Below are 19,272 nucleotides of genomic sequence, written 5' to 3'. Positions count from 1 at the left end.
CATTAAGGATGTTGGAAACGAAAAGCTTAAGCTTGACCATGGAGGTCCTCAAGAAATGTCAGTGTGAACTTCAAACCAGACCTGGCAGAAGCCATACTGGTCCTCAGTTGTCACAGCAGAGCGGGAAGGTTCTATGCCAAGTGATCTAGACTAAACCCAGACTTTTCTCGCAGTCGTTGGCTCTGGTGTCAGATGAGGGAGTGACAAGAGAGCCCGCCAACTGACCTAATTGGTTAATGTGACCTGGGACACTTGGGGAGGGGATCATTCTCTATTTTTATTTTACTGAATTTGTGGAAAATGTTTAAGAGTTGGTTTTATGGACCAAAAGATATTAGAAGAAGAATATAGGATGCTAGAGAAAGAACTACAAAAGGAACCAGAAAAAAAAAGAATTAAAAAAAACAAATGCAACTAATAAAACATAAGTTGAATTTAATAGGTAAAGAAGAATTAGCACAAAGAATTTAAAATGCTAAACAAAATTTCTTTGAAAATGCAAATAAGCCAGGAAGATGGCTGGCATACAAATTGAAAAAGGAGAAAGAAAAAAAAAACTGATACACCAATTAATGGATGAGGAAGAAAACCTTTACCAGCTGGGGAAGAAATAGAGAAATAGAAAAATCTGCAATTATCATTGATAGGAAGAATAGCTATAATAAAATGAATATATTACCGAGACTATTATACTTATTTCAAACAATTCCAATAAAATTGGAAAAAAACATACTTTGAGGAACTCAATAAAGTAATATGAAGATATATCCGGCAAGGGAAAAAAGCAAGAATAAGCTTAAAAATGCTACAGGATTCGAGAAATAGAGGAGGCTCTGGCTACCGAATTGAGAATTGTACTATCAGGCTGTGGTACTCACATGGGTGAAAGAATGGATTGTATTGAGGAATACAAGGCTACTGACTTTGGAGAGGCATGATTTGCAGTTGGGCTGGCAGGCCTTCTTGTGGTATGGCAAAAACAAAATACACGGTTGCTTTCAAAGACATTATATTAGGAATGCATTATTGTTAGAGTGATTATTTGAGGATTCCAGTTCGGCTTTCAACCATGGAAGCACTGATTCATCCAAATGTTATTAACATGGAAAATATTGTTATGTACAAAGATATTTTGAATGAAAGGGGGAATTCAGAACTAAACAAGAATTGAACGATCAAGGGATTGATATGGCATGGTATTCACAAGTATCTAGATCCATTCTACATATGAAAAAGATGTTAAACTATATGGTTTTTATAATGAACTAACAGAATTAGATAAGATAATAACAGGAACAGAAGAAAAATTGATAAAGAAAACCTATTAGGCTACCTATTAGGCATTAGCTACCTATTAGGCATTAAATATACACTAATAGCTACCTATTAGGCATTAAATTGGAAGATGAACAAGTGAAAGAAGCAATGATAGCATAGGGTATACAATATTGTATAGGTTATACAATAGAGTTGGATAAATGGCAGAAACTGCGGGATAGGAGCTATAAATTAACAATGTCAACTGCATATAAAGACAATTTGTATAAGATGTTTTATAGATGGCATTTTGCACCAGCAAGGTTGGCAAAGATGTTTAAAGATAAGTTAGCTAAATGCTGGAAGTGCCACCAGATACGTGGGTCATATTATCATATGTGGTGGACATGCTCAAAATCAAAAAAATATTGGACAAAAATACATACATGGCTGAGAAAAATAATAAAGCAGCATATTGATTTAAAGCCAGAAATATTCTTGTTGGGGATTTTACCAGAAAATAATATAAAAAGGGGAATGCATATTTAATTATCTATATATTAACTGCAGCTAGAATTGTATTCGCACAAAACTGAAAAATTGAAGAGATCCCTACAGATGAGAATGTGATCAGGAAAATATTAGAATGTGCAGAAATGAATACATCAAGGCTAGCTATAAAGGAGAAAGGACAAACTGAATATTATATGACAATGGGGGGTATTTTATGGATGGTTGGAGAATAAAAATAGCATAAAAATGGAGATTAGTGAAATATAGAAAATATATTTGTTGCTAGTTTGATTATTCTGGTCAGGCCCAATATAAGAGACTGAAGACTTTCTTGTATCAAAAGTATTTATTTCTTATCTTCCTCAGGAACACTTTTGGACAGCTAGAGTTCTGACAGGAGCAAAGGCTTATATACAGAGGAGGCGGGGCAAATGGTAAGTAGTAACCAATGGTAAGGGACACAATGACATCACATAATGACATATATACAAATACACATATTTACAGAGAACAAATTAGGTATTTTCAATTGTAACAAATCCCCCTCTAAAATACCTAACCAATAGTGGATTATTAACATTATATATGTACATTGAGTTTAGAAGTCAAATATACATGTTGTTTGGTTGCTAATGGCTTAGTGAGAATGTCAGCAATTTGTTCATTAGTATCGCAATGAACAGCTTTAATGAATCCTATACTTGATAATTGCCTCACATGTTTGTATTTGATATTGATATGTCGAGATCTTTGGCTTATTGCTTCGGAAGCTGATATATCTATTGCTGCCTTATTATCCTCATTGATGATAATTGGATAAATAGGTTCATCCCATATATTAGATAACAAATCATCGAACCAGGTTAGATTATTGACCGCTTTGGATAGGCAAATGTACTCGGCTTCTGCTGTAGAGGTGGCAATTAAGTTTTGTTTGCCAGTGTACCAGTGCACCGTACAACCATTTATAAGAAAAACATATCCAGAAGTGCTTTTTCAGCTTTTTGAATCAGCAGCCCAGTCTGCATCAGCGTAGCAGGTCAACGTTGGTTTTTCAGAAATGAATGGTTCTAGGTATAGACATACATTAAAGCTAGATTTCAGATATCTCAAAATTCTCTTAATTCCTTCCCAATGGTATAAGTTAGGATTGCTTACATGTTTTGACAACAAATTAACAGCAAGGGTAATATCAGGTCTAGTCCAATTAGATATATATAATAAGGACCCAATAATTGATCGATATAAAGTGTTATCTTTGAATGGCTCGTGTTCATTGTGCACATTTCTATAAAAATCGGTTGACATGGGAGTTTCACAAATTTTAGAGTTAATCATATTGCACTTTTGTATGAGTTCTATAATTTTATCTTTCTGGGACAATTTGAAACCCTTATCCGTTTTATCAATTTGGACTCCTAAATATTTGTTTACCTTTCCTAATATTTTTAAGTTGAAATGTTTGCCCAATTGTTCAGCAAAATCATCACATTTAATCTTGTCACGTCCAAAATATAATATGTCATCAACATAAATCAAAACATATTCAATAGAATTATTATTTCTTTTTGTGAAAAAACATAAATCAGATGAAGTAGCTATAAAACCCATATCATTAAGTATCTTTGATAAACATTTATACCACCATTTGCCAGACTGTTTTAGTCCATAAAGACTCTTATTCAATAGCCAAATTTCTCCCTTTTTTGTATCCTTCCCTGGGGGCGCTTTTACATAAATTTCTGTATCAAGATCAGCATGTAGATAAGCAGTCTGTACATCAAATTGATATACTTCTAGATTTAAGATGGAAGCTAATACCAATGCTGTCTTCACACTTTCTGATCTAATGGTTGGAGAGTATGTGTCCTCATAGTCATCTGGAAATCTTTGGGCAAAGCCTTGAGCCACTAACCTGGCTTTATATAGGAATTTACCATCCTCTAGCTCTTTGATTTTATAGATCCATTTAGTGCCAATGGGGGACTTCTCTGTGGGTAGATCTATTGGTGAGTATACATTTAGTTCTTTCAAACTATCCATCTCTTTTTTCATTGCTTCCTCCCACTTCGTGTGTTCATGAAACACGGCAGATCTGGATACAATGAAATGGTTATTTTTATCAATGAAGTGATATCCCTTGGTCCCTGATTCGTACGCCATAAATATTAGTCTTTTGGATACTTTCTCTCCTTTGCGCCTCAATTGTGTGGGGACATATACATCAGCAGTTACACCAAATACGTGTAAATGTCCAATTTTTGGTTTTCTCCCATACATGAGTTCATATGGAATTTTGTTGATTGTACTTGACCATAAGCAGTTTAGAGTATAATTGGAGTAAGTAAGGGCCTCAGCCCAGAATGATTGGCTTAAACCAGCATCGTCTAACACACATTTAACCATGGTTTGTAGCAAACCGTTCTTCCTTTCAGATACTCCATTTTGAAAAGGGGAGAATGGACAAGATTTAAAGTGCAATATTCCTTGTGATTTTAGCCAATTTGAAAATTCGTTGGATAGGAATTCTGACCCCCTGTCGATCATTATTTGTTTAATTTTAATATTGTGTTGGGTTTCTACCATTTTAAAGAACTCCTTAAATTTTTTGAAAACTTCACTTTTGTGATTAAGGGTGTATACAAAACCGAATCTACTGTAGTCATCGACTATGGTTAGAAAGTATCTTTTTCTATATTTAATTGAAGGTTTCATTGGGCCTACTACATCCATATGAACTAGTTGAAAAATTGAGTGTGTGGTGCGAGTGGCTTTCTTGGGTTTAGGTTTATTTTTAAGTTTGGATGAATTGCACACGGAGCATTCCAAATAATTTTTACAGTTTTTTATTTTTAAATCTTCGGAACATTCTAACATCTTTCATATGACAGGAAAACTTGCGTGTCCTAGCTTTCTGTGGAGTAAATGGCTACAGTTGTCGTGTATAGGTTTTTCATTGTGTAAATTTTCAGACATATTAGTATCAGTAGTTGGTGCATTATTATTATTACCCTCATTATGACTATCTGGCTTTGCCTCTTTGTTTTTTAATTGATAGTTTGCGTAGATTAATTCGTTACTCTGTGGTAGTAGATATGTTAGTCCATCATTTGTGAATAGTTTACCAATGTTTCTGTTGTTTTTAGTCATAAATACCTTTCCACCTTTGAATGTGGTCTCTACTTCATTCTCTATGCTTAATTTTAGAGTTGCCAATATATTACTTGGAATTTCGGGTACAAATAGCACCCCCTCTATTTTTCCTATACCCTTTATATGCGTGTCTCCTATTCCTCTTACTAGGACTTCATTTTGGTTTGCTACTTTAATGTAATATTCCTTTTCAGTGAAGTTGTTTAATATTTTTCTATTGTGAGTTGTGTGACATGTGGCCCCAGAATCGATGAGCCAAGTGTTGAGTGAATCTGATGTTAAAGTATCACTGTTTCTTATTCCATATAGAGATCCTTTCTTATTTTCCCTAGGGTTATTTCTGTACATTTGTCTTTGTCTAGAATGTGGTGACTCCCTGCGTTTATATCTGTAGTCAGGGGAAGTTCTGTCTAAGAAATGTATTCTCCTATCTTTATGGTGATATGTGTCACTGTATCCTGTGTTCTTGGGGCAGTCTCTTTTTTGATGTCTTTCAGATCCACATATTGAACATTCATGTGGGTATCTGTCTCTGACTCTAAAATCTGTCCTTTTTTGATTTCTACCTTCCCTTTGTTGTGCATATCGTTCCTTTCTAAGCCTATCTTCAGTAATAAGTTTATTGGTAAGGTTTTCTAAGGTAATTTGTTCTATACTTAAGTTATTAATTAGAGTAATATAGTTATCCCAGCTGTGATCTAATGAATTGATTATAATGCTTTTCATAGTGTTATCAGAAATAATTTCCCCCCTTTGGATAAGATCTGCCCTGATTGCGTTCAGATTCAGGATATGTTCACTCATAGATGTATCATGTTTTAGTCTGGCAGAATAGAAATCTCTAGAAATTTTAGTGGTGGTGGCTACACTTTTGCTATAGAACAAATTGAATAATTTTTGGTATGTTTCAGATACAGTTAGATTATGTTCAATACTGGGAAGTATACTTGGGGAAATAGAAGCAATTAATATATAATATGCTTTATGATGGAGGCAGTCTATTTCATAAGTCCAAGGTTTGTCAGGTGGATTATCAATAAAAAATAAAACATTTTCTTTCAAATATGTAATTTGTAAACACTGGCTCCATTCCATTAAGTTGCTCCCATCTAATTTTAACTTTATAAAGTCTGAAGATAGTGTTCCTGAGTGTTGTGAAGTGTTATTTATGTTCAGGAGCTGTCCATGGTTTAAGACCTTAGCATACTCGCAATAAGGCTTGGGTATGGTAGATGCATGTCTGTATTTACTTATCTCTATGTTCTAGTTGGATCTGCGCTGACTTGTATTTACGTCTTCTTCTTTTTTCTCTGCAGGTTCGTTCTGCGCATGCTCAGTCCTCATTCTTCTCCAGCAGTCGACGAGGGAGGATCCTGTGCTTGCAGCTCCCGGGATGAAGTCCCAGTCGGCCTTCTGTTCTTCGGCTTTGTTACCGGAGGGCCTCTGGTGACTGAAGAATGCCCGGGATGCTGTCCTGCTCGTCGGGAAGTCTCCGAAGTCGCGGCGATCGAAGAAGAAGCCACCGGAGACTTGTCGGCCATTTTCTTCGAAGCGGTCAGGAAGCGGAGCTCGAGGTGGGCTGCCATTGGTGATGAAGCCGGGTCGCTCAGCAAGTTGTTCTTCGGTAGGTAAGTATGATTGCCAGTGCATCTTTTCTTGGGTGGCTAGGTCTCCCTTTAGACAGTTTATTTCTTTTTGTCTTTTGGTAGGTGATAGTTTAGAATTTTCTTTTTCATTTTCTGGTTGTTTGTTTGGTATTTTTAGTTTAGTCCCGAATGCTGCAGTCAGCACCTGTATAGCATTATCTATTTCTAGTTCAGTAGGTTGAGCGTTGTATTGTTTAAATAGTTGTTTTTTATTTATTTCTGAACTCAGGTAGGCATCTTCTTGGTAGGTTTTGTTTCCCGCTTTGCAGTTTGAGGTTTGGGATTCTTTTAGTGATTGGTCGGCCATTTTGGGAGTATTAGGTGGGTAAGATGGCTGCCATGAAAAAGGCGGGAAGCTATCGCCATCTTCAGTGTCGTTTTTAAAGTCAGGGGTTGAGTTTCTTACCTCGGATTTTTCTTGTTTGTTATTTTCGCTATCTGCTGCTGTTCCGTGGTCGTTTATCATGCTGCGGATTTTCACAAGCAGATTTGATTCAACTGTAGTTGTTTCTATTAATTCTAGTATTTTTCTTTTTACTTCACCTTCTTTGTTTGGGGTTGAGAAAGTTTCTTCTGCTTCAGCTAGTGGTTGTTTGTATTGTGTTAGCAGTTCATTTTCTTGTAATTGCGTTTGTTTCTTCATGTTTTCAATTGGTGTATTTTTGTCAGGAGTCAGTTGAGCTGCCATTCTTTTTGTTATGTATCTGGTGGCAGGTCTTCTTTTGTCTTTTTGTGATTCTTGCATCTTTATGTTTGGTTGGGCCTACCAAACCATCCTCTTGCTACCAATTTGTTGCTAGTTTGATTATTCTGGTCAGGCCCAATATAAGAGACTGAAAGTATCAAAAGTATTTATTTCTTATCTTGTATCAAAAGTATTTATTTCTTATCTTCCTCAGGAACACTTTTGGACAGCTAGAGTTCTGACAGGAGCAAAGGCTTATATACAGAGGAGGCGGGGCAAATGGTAAGTAGTAACCAATGGCAAGGGACACAATGACATCACATAATGACATATATACAAATACACATATTTACAGAGAACAAGTTAGGTATTTTCAATTGTAACAATATTAAGATAAAAAAATTACCAAAAAAAAAAAGGCTGGTTTTACATTTTGCTGTACCAATATGGTGTATCCAATAAAGAAGTTCTTTGAGGAAGACTCAAGCCTTGGAGTTCTGATTTGCTTGGGTTTGTTAGTTGGAACCTTGACAGTCCGGAGGTGGAAGCTGCTCTTAGAAGTCCTAACACTGGTGAGAGTGAGTCAGTCCAACCAAATAATTTCCAAATTAATATTAATCCTGTGGCCGATGGGACAACTTTGGTCTCCAGATACCAGGTGGAATATCAGATTGCAGGAAATAAGACGTGGACAAGTATCCATACAGAACATCCTAAGAATCAGTTCACCCTAGAAGAGGTTCTTGTAGACCAGGGGTCGGCAACCTTAAACAGTCAAAGAGCCACAAAGGTCCTAACCGGAAGCCCCTGGTTCAATTCTGGAGCCAACTGGAAGTCCGGTTCCCCCACCATAGAGTGTCCTCCTAGCGTGGCATCCTTTTTCTTCTGCCAATGGGAAGTCCAGTTCCCCCACCATAGAGTCTCCTCCTAGCACGGCATCCTTTTTCCTCTACCTGTCCTAACCAAAAGCCCTATCAATTGTGGAGCTGACCAGCAACAGGGAGCCACAGCAGAGGGGTGAAAGAGCCACATGTGGCTCCAGAGCCGCAGGTTGCTGACCCCTGCCTTAGACATTGAAGGCAAATTCCGATGTGCTGCTGTGACTCAACTGGGGCTCAGTCCAGGGACTGAGGAGATCACTTGTACTTGCCATGGGAAGTGTACCTGCACCCAGCAGCGTCTCATTGGTCTTGGGGTTGGGGGGTGCAGAACCGGTGCAGATGAGAAGTAGGAAAGCCTTTCAGTGGGGAGACTACCATATGGAGACTCGTTTGGAGGGATCTGGGTGGGGCGTATCCTGCCTTATTTGGCTGTGGTTTTTCCTTTCCAGACCAGCTCCAAGCAAGCGGTGCAGGCAGCAACGCAAGAACTGCTGAAGTTTGTGCACTGCTTGCTTTGAAGTGGTCTGGAAAGGAAAAAAACCACAGCCGAATTAGGAAGGACACGCCCCACCCAGATCCCTCCAAACGGGTCTCCCTTCGGTAGCCTCCCTATTGAACTACGCAACCCAAATGATTGCCCACCCAAAGAGAGCCTGCTCTTCCGAGCGCTCGCTCTTTCCTCCAGCGAATGAGCTCGGGGCGCGAAAAGTACTTCCCGCTTCTTCTCTACTTGCATGCAGTTACCGGCACTGCACACAGGCAGCAGCTGGTGGCAAAACTCACTTAACCATAATAATTTCTAGATATTTTAAGTGTAGAGAATTCAAGTGTTGAGAATGACCCATTATTTCATCTCTTTTTCCACACTAGGTACCACTATTTGATTTATTTTCCTTTTATTCAAATAACAACAAAAAAATATCAATACAGTTCAGTACGAATTGGCTTTGCAGTCCTTCCTTGATGCATTTTTTTTTTTTACATTGGTTAGCTAGTTTAAATGCCAAAGAAAAATCAATGGCATATTTTTCAGACCTTTGGAGGATCCCACTGTCAATCATTCACACTATTCAAAGCTATTTGTTGAAAGCAAAACTAACAGGTGTGAATTAAGTTTTAGCTTAAAAAAATGGAGCTTTAATTCCATTCTTTAAACTTGGAGTTCTGGAATTAAAAGGCTCTGGATTAAATGGTCCTCCAGAGAAAAGATGGAGAAGAGTATCTTGCTTTTAGACATGATAAAAGCTGTCTAGAAAGGTGAGTTGTGAGCTATTTTTACATCATCAGAAATTTAGTTTCTTACCTGGTAAAAATGCAAAGACAAGGAGTACAAGGAACAAATAAAAGACCTTCATGTTGGGGTTGGTTCTGGACCAAATCTTACTTGTGGGACAGAAACCAGCTCTCAGCCCTCTTTGTGGCTCCTTGAAAAGCATCCCCCCACCCCACATGCTCCAATGCCTGAGGCGGCAGGGGAGGGCTGCAGGTGTCCTGGTTGATCCCAAGGGGGTCTGGGAGTGGGTGTGAATTCATCCCACAGCCCTCTCCATCCCCTCCTCTGTGAAATTGCTTTCTCCCACTTTCTGGTGGTCAGCAAGTTCAAAAGGAACTGAGGTGCCACTTTGTAGAAATACTGTTAAAGATCGAGTCCAGTGCATGGCAAGTGATGTTGGTCAGCAGCTCACCACTGACCCAGGGGTGGGTTCTAATTTTTTTTACTACCAGTTCTGTGGGTGTGGCTTATTTTGTGGGCGTGGCTTGGGGGGGGTAATGTGACTGGGTGGGCATGGCCAACTTTTTTTTTTTTTATGTTTACTTTTAAAAGCATTTTTTCTACAACCTTAAGAGATTGCAGAAAAAAAATCCTTTTAGAAGCCTCTGATGATCAGGCAAATCTGCTGGGATCGCCAGAGGCTTTTAAAGGGTTTTTTTTCCTACAACCCAGAAAAAATGCTTTCTGAAGCCTCTGACGATCCCAGCTGAGCCGTGTCATCATCAGAGGCTTTTTTAAAAAACTTTTAAAAGCATTTTTTCAGCCGAAGAGGTTGTAGAAAAATGCTTTTAAAAGAAAAAATAAAGACTCTGATGAAGTGGGCGGGGTAAGCAAGCGGCAACTGGGCCGGGGACCAGTTCGGGGGCGTGGCCAGCCAATCTTATTACCGGTTCTCCGAACTACTAAATTTTTTTACCACCGGTTCTTGAGAACCAGTGCGAACCGGAAGCAACCCAGCACTGCACTGACCTACAAAAGGCAGCCTGTTACTCCATGTGCTTGGATGAAAGCACAGATGTAAATAATCATGCAAGGCTAGCGGTAATTTTGCGTTATGCTGCTGGTGACATCATGAGAGAAGAGCTGGTGAAACTGGTGTCTTTGCCTGAAAGAACACGAGGGATGGATATCTACAGTGCTGTGATGGAGGCTTTTTCATCACAAGACATAAGACCAGAAAAAGTGGTTTCAATTACTAGTGATGGGGCACCTTCTATGGTGGGGGGCAACATCTGGTTTCATACAGTTGTTTGTTAAAGAAACAAAGCATAAAGTCATTCAGTTCCATTGTATCATACATCAAGAAGCTCTTTGTGCCAAGGAAAGCAGCAAAAAATTTGAAGATGTCCTCAAAGATGTCACAAAAATGGTGAATTTCATCATGGCTCGTGCTCTGAATTCTCGACAGTTTCAAACACTTCTTGAAGAGGTTCAGGCACAGTATAATTGTTTACTTACGTACAATAATGTCTGGTGGCTGAGCAGAGGATGAGTCCCGGAGAGATTTGTAGGCTGCTTGGATGAAATTAGGCTGTTTATGAATGAAAAAGGGCAGGAATATCCACAGCTCCCTGATATGGCCTAGGTTACCAACCTCATGCTTTTTTTACAGATTTTACAGTACACTTCAATGTACTGAACAAACAACTACAAGGTTTTGGGAAAACAGCAGAAATGATGTTTGATGATATCAAAACATTTGAGAGAAAACTGGAGATTTTTGAAAGTGACATTGAAAGTCAGCAGCTGAAATATTTTCCAAAGCTAAAAATGGATTTATAAAATTCTACAGTATTTGCAGACAATCCTACAAGCCATCGGAAAATCTACAAGGGATATTCTAGCATTGTAGCAGCTGCAAAGGTGAATTTTAGTAACAGGTTTTTGCAGTTCCATAAGATGGAGACCAGTGGTGGGTTCCTCCTGGTTCCGCCCGGTTCCGCCGATGGTGGCAGTGATGATATGATGTCACTGAACCGGTTCTGCGCCCCCGCCCCCCGCATTATTCTTACCTTTTATTTGGCCCCACCCCCAATCTATTTCTGCCTCCTGAGTCCCAGCTGATTGGCTAGAGCGGAAAAACTGTTTAAACTCTTGCCATGGGACTTCAAAGGGTCGCCCTACAGTTGATCAGTGGTAAAAGAAAACAGATGAGTAGACCGGTGCCTGCAAAAATACATGAGTAGATCAGTGCCTGCAAAAATAAATGGGTAGATAGGTACAGCTCTGCAAGCAGTTAAAAGCCTGGTAGACCAGAACCTCTGCTAAATCATAAATAATTGTCACATGACCATCAAGCCACGCCCACAAAATAAGCCACGCCCACAGAACCGATGGTAAAAAAAATTAGAACCCACCCCCGATGGAGACAGCCCTGCGTTTTCTTACTTCTCCAGATAAAGCGAAATTTGCAAAACTTGATCTTTCCTGCTTACACTGGTTAAATTTAGGAAATCTGGAAATGGAGCCAGTGGAATTTCAAGAAAGCTCCATGTGGAAAAATAAATTCTGTGACCTGCATGAAACACTTGAGAAGATGGAAAGAAAGGGCAGCACAGTTCGTTCTGACACAGTTCCCTTTATTTCTGAAAATGAAATCCTTAAAGTGTGGAATTCTCTGCCAAATAAGTTTAAGTCAATGAAAGCACTTGGGATTGCTTTCCTTACTTTGTTTGGATCATCTTATGCTTGTGAGCAGCTGTTTTCAGCTTTGGATTACATCAAATCTGACACCAGAAACAGACTTACAGATGAACGGAGTGCTGCATGTATTGCTCTCAAACTTGCAAACTATGAGCCAAAGTTAGAAAAATTATCAGCAGGCATACAACAGCAAAAGTCACATTAATAAAAAGCATGCCAAATGCAAAGTTTTACATTTCAATAAAAAGTTGTTTGTATCATTGAAAGCACTGTTACTGTGAGGGTTTTTTTTCCCCAGAGAAAAGACGTTAATCACGTATGAGTTGTTTTTTTTCTAAACTAAAACCTCAGTATTCAGGTTACCATATTTTTCAGACTATAAGACGTACTGGTGTATAAGACGCACCAAGATTTCGAAGAATCTTCAAAGAAGAAAAAAAAAAAAAGGTTTACCCTCCCCAGCCTCCAGGAGCAGTCTGCAGGCCTCCCAAAGACTCTGTGCACCCTGTTTTTGCAAAAAACGAGCCCGTTTTTTGCAAAAACAGGACACATGGGGCAGGGCTTTGGGAGGCCAAAATGGCTGTATTCGGTGTATAAGATGCACCAACATTTCCAACCTCTTTTGGGGGGGGGGATGCATCTTATACACTGAGAAATACGGTAAATTGCCATGTTGGCACTCCGAGATAAATATGTGGATTTTGGGTTGCAGTTTGGGCACTCAGTCTGAAAAAGGTTCGCCATCACTGCCCTAGATGGATACTGGCTCTGAGCAGGGGCTGGACTAGATGGCCTTAATGTAGATGAAGCGGGATCTGATAGATGACCACTGGATAACTTTCTGTTCACTCTATTCTAAAAGCAAGAAATGCATCTGGTTGGAAAAAGTACAAAGTCAGCCAAAATCCTTTTGGTTCCTCTAGGAGGCCTCTAAATTGTCAGAAGAAAGGAACCTTCTAATGACATACAGCTTAAAGGTTGGTTAGGTCAAGGGGATCCACATGAGCTAGAAGTTGTTTATCAACAGAAGATAATTTGAATCTATGCTCCAGTAATTTACAGAAGAATTATGATTGTTTGGCAAGGATAATATAAAACTTTAGTAATTAGGAAGTGTCAATTAAATATAACAAATGTATATGACCATATAAACTGCTGAGTTAACAGAATCCTTTGTTTGAAAATGTATAAAACTGTGGTCTCAGAATCATAAGTTGTTCAAAGCTTCATGTACAAAACTGGCTCTGAACCTTGCGCAATAAAACTGTCTCTGGCTGACCTAGGAATGTTGTTTGGTCTCATCATTCCACAACAGCCTCAAGAGACCCTTTCAGTTCTGAGATTCCCCCATTCTATCAATCAGGAACTCTTCTGCTCTGCTTGTTCTCCCCGGGGGCCCCAGTCAGTCCCCTATCTGTGGGCCACCCCATCTGCGACCATAATTAGACTCACGGCCTCCCCACACCTCCACCTCCCCTCTCCCTCCCAACCCCACGGACTGAGAAAGTGAACACGTCCAAAGAGCAGGAAAGGGAAAGCGGAGGGGCTCTCGGGCGCCTGCACTACCTGGAAATCATGTGATTGACAGAAAAAAAGGCCCCCAAAAATGCTCTCCTCGCGCGGCCACAGTACAGGTAATTCTCGAGTTACGGCAGTTCACTTCACGGACATTCAAAGTTATGACATAACTCCCCCCCAGAAGTACTTACAACGCAGTCCCAAAGTTAGGAACGTTGCAACACCACGGCTGTCGTTCACACTTACGAACAGGATTGCAGAGGCACTGCAACATTTGTCCCGCCTATCCCTCCCCCACCCCCCATTGGCCAGGTCTCCAGAGGGACTGGGTCGGTGGAGACTCACTTGCTTTGTGACCATCTAGTGAGCCGTCAGTTCGCAGACAACAGAGGGTTAAAGTTGTGTGAGGTCATGCGAGGTCAGTAGCGCCCGTGCTAATGATCTTGTGTGATCTGGCACTACAATACGCAGAGAACTGAGGCCTGCAAGAGATCCACGGGAAGTCCTCTCTGTTTGCAAAGCCTTTTGCCTCGGATCTCGTGCAGGTCTCGGTTCGCAGAGATCCGAAGCCTAAAGTACTGTAGTGCAGATCATGTGAGATCACAGCCCCCAGAAGCTTCCAGTCTTGGCATGAAAAGCATTTCCAAACTGATGGCAGGCTTGAAGCGATAAGATTTTGTTGCCCCAAAGTCTCATCGGCTTGCAAAGGTAAATAAATTAGCCTGAGGGAAAAGTACAGAGAGAGGCCTGAGAAGAAAAATAGGGAAAGGAGGGTGAAAGGTTTTCTTTCCTGGTCCTTTCTCTTTAATTTTCTGAATGCACTGAAGAGAAAGCAGAAGTCGAGGCTTTCCTTAAGATTCCCAGGCTGAGCCTTGAACCCAGGATGGACGAGCAGAGTGGTGGTCCAGCCATTGGAGGAAGTGGGCTGCAGCTGTTCCCCCCCCCACTAGGCACCAAGAATAGGACAAGTGAGGGGCTTCCCAGGGGTCTCCTGCTTTGAGGAAGACCCTCCCCTTCCCCCCTCCTCTCCCTCAGCCTTCCAGGCTGGAGCAGACACTGAAGGAGACCTTAAAGGATGGAGAGAAAACATGGTCTCCATTTCAGGGACCCTTTTTAGGATAGGAGAACCGAAAGAGCTGATGCGATGCAGCAAGATATGCTAATTGCTTGAAAGGAGATTACAATCTCTGGACTCTGTTCCCATCATAAACTCCATCATAAACTCCACCAGCAGCTCAAAGGACGAGGAGATCTGACAGAGAAGCAGCGAAGGAGAGAAGCACGTCCACCTGCCACCGGGGATTCCTGATTCCCTCCAACCAGGTGAGGCCCCCAGAAGCGCGGAGACCCCCAAACTGGCATTTCATGGGGCAGGGGAGTCAAACGGGGTGAGAGCAGGGCTCCTCCTGGGCATTGGTGGAGTGCAGGTCAAGGAGTGCTCCTTTTACACCAGAACAAGCGATTCCTCATCTGTGGGAGATGCTGATGGGTGGGTGGGACAGCCGAGACCCCAATATTAGGAAAGGCAATCAGAGGGGAATTAGCAGCCGAGACCCTCAGGATCCCATCTTATTTGTTAGGAAAGGCAACCGGAGGAAGGAGAGGGAGGGAAAAACAGGCGATGTAGCAACAGGTGTGGCACAGAAGCACCTGTATTTGGGGTGGGGGAATTCCAGGTAACTTGAGGAGTGGGGTTTGCTCTTTTTCTGAAGTCTGCTGAGTTTTGTCTAGATAGCCAAACAAGGAGAGAGCTGCAACAGAGCAGAGGGAGGGGAAACCTTCGTCCTATTCCTCCCATTCAATCGGAGCTCTCTCCCCTCTCGGGAGCTTTTCCATTGAGATGCCAAATTCTGGCCCTCCTGGGGGGGGGGTTGAGCTTTCCCCTCCCCCCTCCTCCCCATGCAGGAGGGAGACCGCAGGTGGGAGTGTTCCTGCCTGGAGGCTCCAACTGCACCTTCCAAAGAGGAAACAGCTTCATTCCTCTTCCTCCTTCCCTGAACACTTCTGGCTGGTGGGCAGAGGGCGTCTGTTGTGACCCAGTTGGTCAAGGCAAGGCAGAGGTCTAGAGAGACCTTTATGTCCAGCCAACGGCCCTCCGATGACCGGTAGGGCTCCATCTCCGCACTACCCTGATGGCAGCCACCCTCCGTCCCCCAAACAACAGCCTCTATAGTACGAAGAACTCCCGCAGAGGAGGAGCCCACTCACAGGGCAAGGATCAGGGTTCCAACTCCAGTCCAGAAGGCAGAGTCCAGACACAAGACAAAGGCAGTCCTTGGGGCAAGACAGAGTCTTAGGCAAGAAGCAGTTCCAAGGGCCCAGCGAAGCAGAGTCTGAAAGCGGACTTCCCACGAGAGAAGGGCCATGTCCAAGACTAAAGGCAGAGAACAGTCTTCCCAGAGAGGCAAGGCAAAAGCCAGGAGTTGAAGTCGGGGGAGCGTAATCCAAAGCAAACAATTGTTCCTGGCAAAGACTAATTCGCCATGGCTTCTCCTTACAAAAAAGCAGAATAAAATAACAGAGTTGGAAGGGCCCTTGTAGGTCATCTAGTCCAACCCCCTGCCAAACTTGGCACCGTTTCTGACAGATGGCAGTCCAGGCTCTTCTCAAAAGCCTCCAGTGATGAAGCTCTCACAACTTCTGAAGGCAACTTTTGTTCTGTTGGCCAATTGTTCTCACTGTGAGAAAATTTCTCCTTATTTCTAGGTCTCCCTTTGATCAGTTTCCATCTGAAGGTTGACCCCTTCATCTCTGTGACAGCCCCTCCAATATTGGAGCACTGCTCTCATGTCTCCCCTGGTCCTTCTCCTCACAAGACCAGCCCTGCCGAGTACTTCCAATGGCTCATTGTATGTTTTAGCCTCCAGTCCCCTAATCATCCTGATTGCTCTTCTCTGCACTCTTTCTAGAGTCTCAACATCTTTTTTATTGTGGTGACCAAACTTGGATGAAATATTCTAGGTGTGGCCTTACTAAGGCTTTATAGAGTGGTATTAGAACCTCCCTTGATCTTGATAGTATCCTTCTGTTAATGCAATTTAGGATTGCATTGGCTTTTTTGGCTGCCACTGCACACTTTTGGCTCACATTTAATTGGTTGTCCATTAAGACTCCAAGATTCCTTTCACAATTAACTGCTATTAAGCCTGGTTTCACCCAGTCTGTATGTGTACTTTTGGTTTTTCTTGCCTAAGTGTAAGACTTGACTTTTCTCTATGTTGAATTTCATTTTGTTACATAGGGCCCAGTGTTCAAGTCTATCAAAATCCATCTCGATCTTGAGCCTATCATCTAGGGTGTTGGCTATTCCTGCCAGCTTAGCATCATCTGCAAATTTGATATGTTCCCCTTTTATTCCCTCATCTAAGTCATTTATAAAGACGTTGAAGAATAATGGGCCTAGGATGGAACCTTGTGGTACCCCACTGCTTAATTCCCTCTATGTAGACTTAAACTCATTAAGAACTACTCGTTGAGTACAGTTTGTCAGCCAGTTGCGAATCCATCTGGTGGTGATGCTATCTATCCCACTTTTTTCTAGCTTACCAAGAAGTAAGTTGTGGTTTACTTTGTCGAATGCCTTGCTGAAGTCCAAGTATATTATGTTCACAGTATTTCGCTGGTCTACTTATTTAGTCATTATGTTGAAGAATGAAATAAGATTGGTTTGGCATGATAACACACCCATGGTGTCTTCTAGTTATTAGTTCACTCGTTTCTAGATGTTGGCAGATCCGTTTTTTGATTATCTTTTCAAGTATCTTCCCAGGTATTGATGTTAGGCTGATTGGTCTGTAGTTTCCTGGTTCTGTTTTTCCCCTTTTTTGAAGATGGGAACCACATCAGCTCTTTTCCAGTCCTCTGGTAGTTCTCAAGTGTTCCAGGATTTTTGAAAGATGTGGTACAGTGGTTCTGAGATGGCATCTGCCAGCTCCTGCAGAACTCTGGGATGTAATCCGTCAGGTCCGGGTGATTGGTATTCATCAAGATCAGAAAGGTGTTCTCTTACTATTTTTTTTGCTTATTTTAACTTTTATTTCTAGTCTGTCCTTTACAGTTATGTTTCTGGTAGGTTGGGCTATAGTTTCTTTTTGCATGAAGACTGGCACAAAGAACGAATTAAGCAGCTTTGATTTCTCTCTGTTGCCTGTTACTTCCTTGCTGTCTTCTCTCTTTAGTGGACCGACTGTTTCCTAGATTATTTTCTTGTTATTTATATGTTGAAAGAAACTTTTTAAAAAAATTATCTTTGACTTTTCTTGCAAGTCTTTTGTTCATTCTGAGCCTTTGCTTTCCTGACTTCGTCTTTGCAGATTCTGGCTGGCTGCTGATATTCTGCCTTAGTTATGTGTCTTTTTTTCCATTTTTTGTACTTGTCCTTTTTGTCTTTCAGTTTATCAGAGAGATCTTTGTGCAACCACACTGGCTACCCTCCCCCCACCCCCCACCCCAAGAATCCCCAACACCAAAACCAAAGCAGCCTTTTCCCTATGGGGAAATAGAGTCACAATCCTGCATCGCCCCCTCCTGGTGAAGAGAGGAACTGCGACCATTGTAACTCCCACCTAAAAGAGTAAGACCAGAAGGACAAGGCTGTTATTAAAAAGACATGATTAAAATAACCTTTGCCTGAGGAGTTACCAATTTTGGCCCCTTTAAGACTTCTGCACTGCCACCAACTGTGCGCTGTGCCTGCTGCTCCTACCCCAAGGGTCTCTGTGGAGTGTTCCTTTCTCAGCCAACCCAGAATGTGGAGCACCATCAGTGGGGGGAATGTGGCTTGAGCCCACAATTTAATTTAATTTAATTTAATTTAATTTAATTTAATTTAATTTAATTTAATTTAATTTAATTTAATTTAATTTAATTTAATTTAATTTAATTTAATTTAATTTAATTTAATTTAATTTAATTTAATTTAATTTAATTTAATTTAATTTAATTTATTAATTTAATTTAATTATTTAATTATTTAATTTATTATTTAATTTAATTTTTAAATTTATATACCACCCTTCTCCCAAAGGACTCAGGGTGGTGAACAGCCAGAAGTAAAAAACATAGAATACAAAATTTAAAAACAATTTAAAAATACATTAAACAATTTGGCCCAACAATTAAAATCCCCATTTAAAATTCAATTAAAATTACACAATTGGAGAGTTAGGCCAGGCCAGCTTGATGAAATAAAAAAGTTTTGAGGGGCCAGCGGAAAGTACGTAAATCTGGAATTGTCCGTATCTCCGGGGGGAGCTCGTTCCAGAGGGCAGGTGCTCCCACAGAGAAAGCTCTCCCCCTGGGGGCTGCCAGTCAACATTGTTTGGCTGACGGCACCCAGAGGAGCCCCTCTCTGTGGGAGCGTACTGGCCGGTGGGAGGCTCTCAGTGGCAGAAGGCGGTCTCGTAAATATCCAGGTCCCAAGCCATGGAGCACCCTAAAGGTGGTCACCAACACCTTGAATCACACCCAGAGGACCACCGGGAGCCAGTGCAGCTCACTCAGGAGAGGTGTTACACGGGAGCGCTATGACGCTCCCATAATCACCCATGTGGCCGCATTCTGGACCAGTTGGAGCCTCCGGGTGCTCTTCAAGGGGAGCCCCATGTAGAGAGCATTACAGTAGGTGGGAGGTGACGAGGGCATGAGTGACCGTGCGCAAGGAGTCCCGATCTAGAAAGGGACACAACTGGCGAATCAGGTGAA

The 19,272-nt window shown here is 41.3% G+C and overlaps 1 pseudogene; it reads right to left on the bottom strand.

Moving 5' to 3' along the window:
• The window catches only part of LOC148114429 (stonustoxin subunit beta-like), a 42,486-nt pseudogene that overhangs the window by 640 nt on the left and 22,574 nt on the right, over positions 1-19,272 (bottom strand).

Source organism: Pantherophis guttatus, chromosome 4 (assembly GCF_059756535.1).
Source record: "Pantherophis guttatus breed Tessera chromosome 4, ASM5975653v1, whole genome shotgun sequence".
Lineage (NCBI taxonomy): Eukaryota > Metazoa > Chordata > Lepidosauria > Squamata > Colubridae > Pantherophis > Pantherophis guttatus.
The sequence above is the reverse complement of the archived record's forward strand: the minus strand, read 5'-3'. Positions and strand labels throughout refer to the sequence as shown.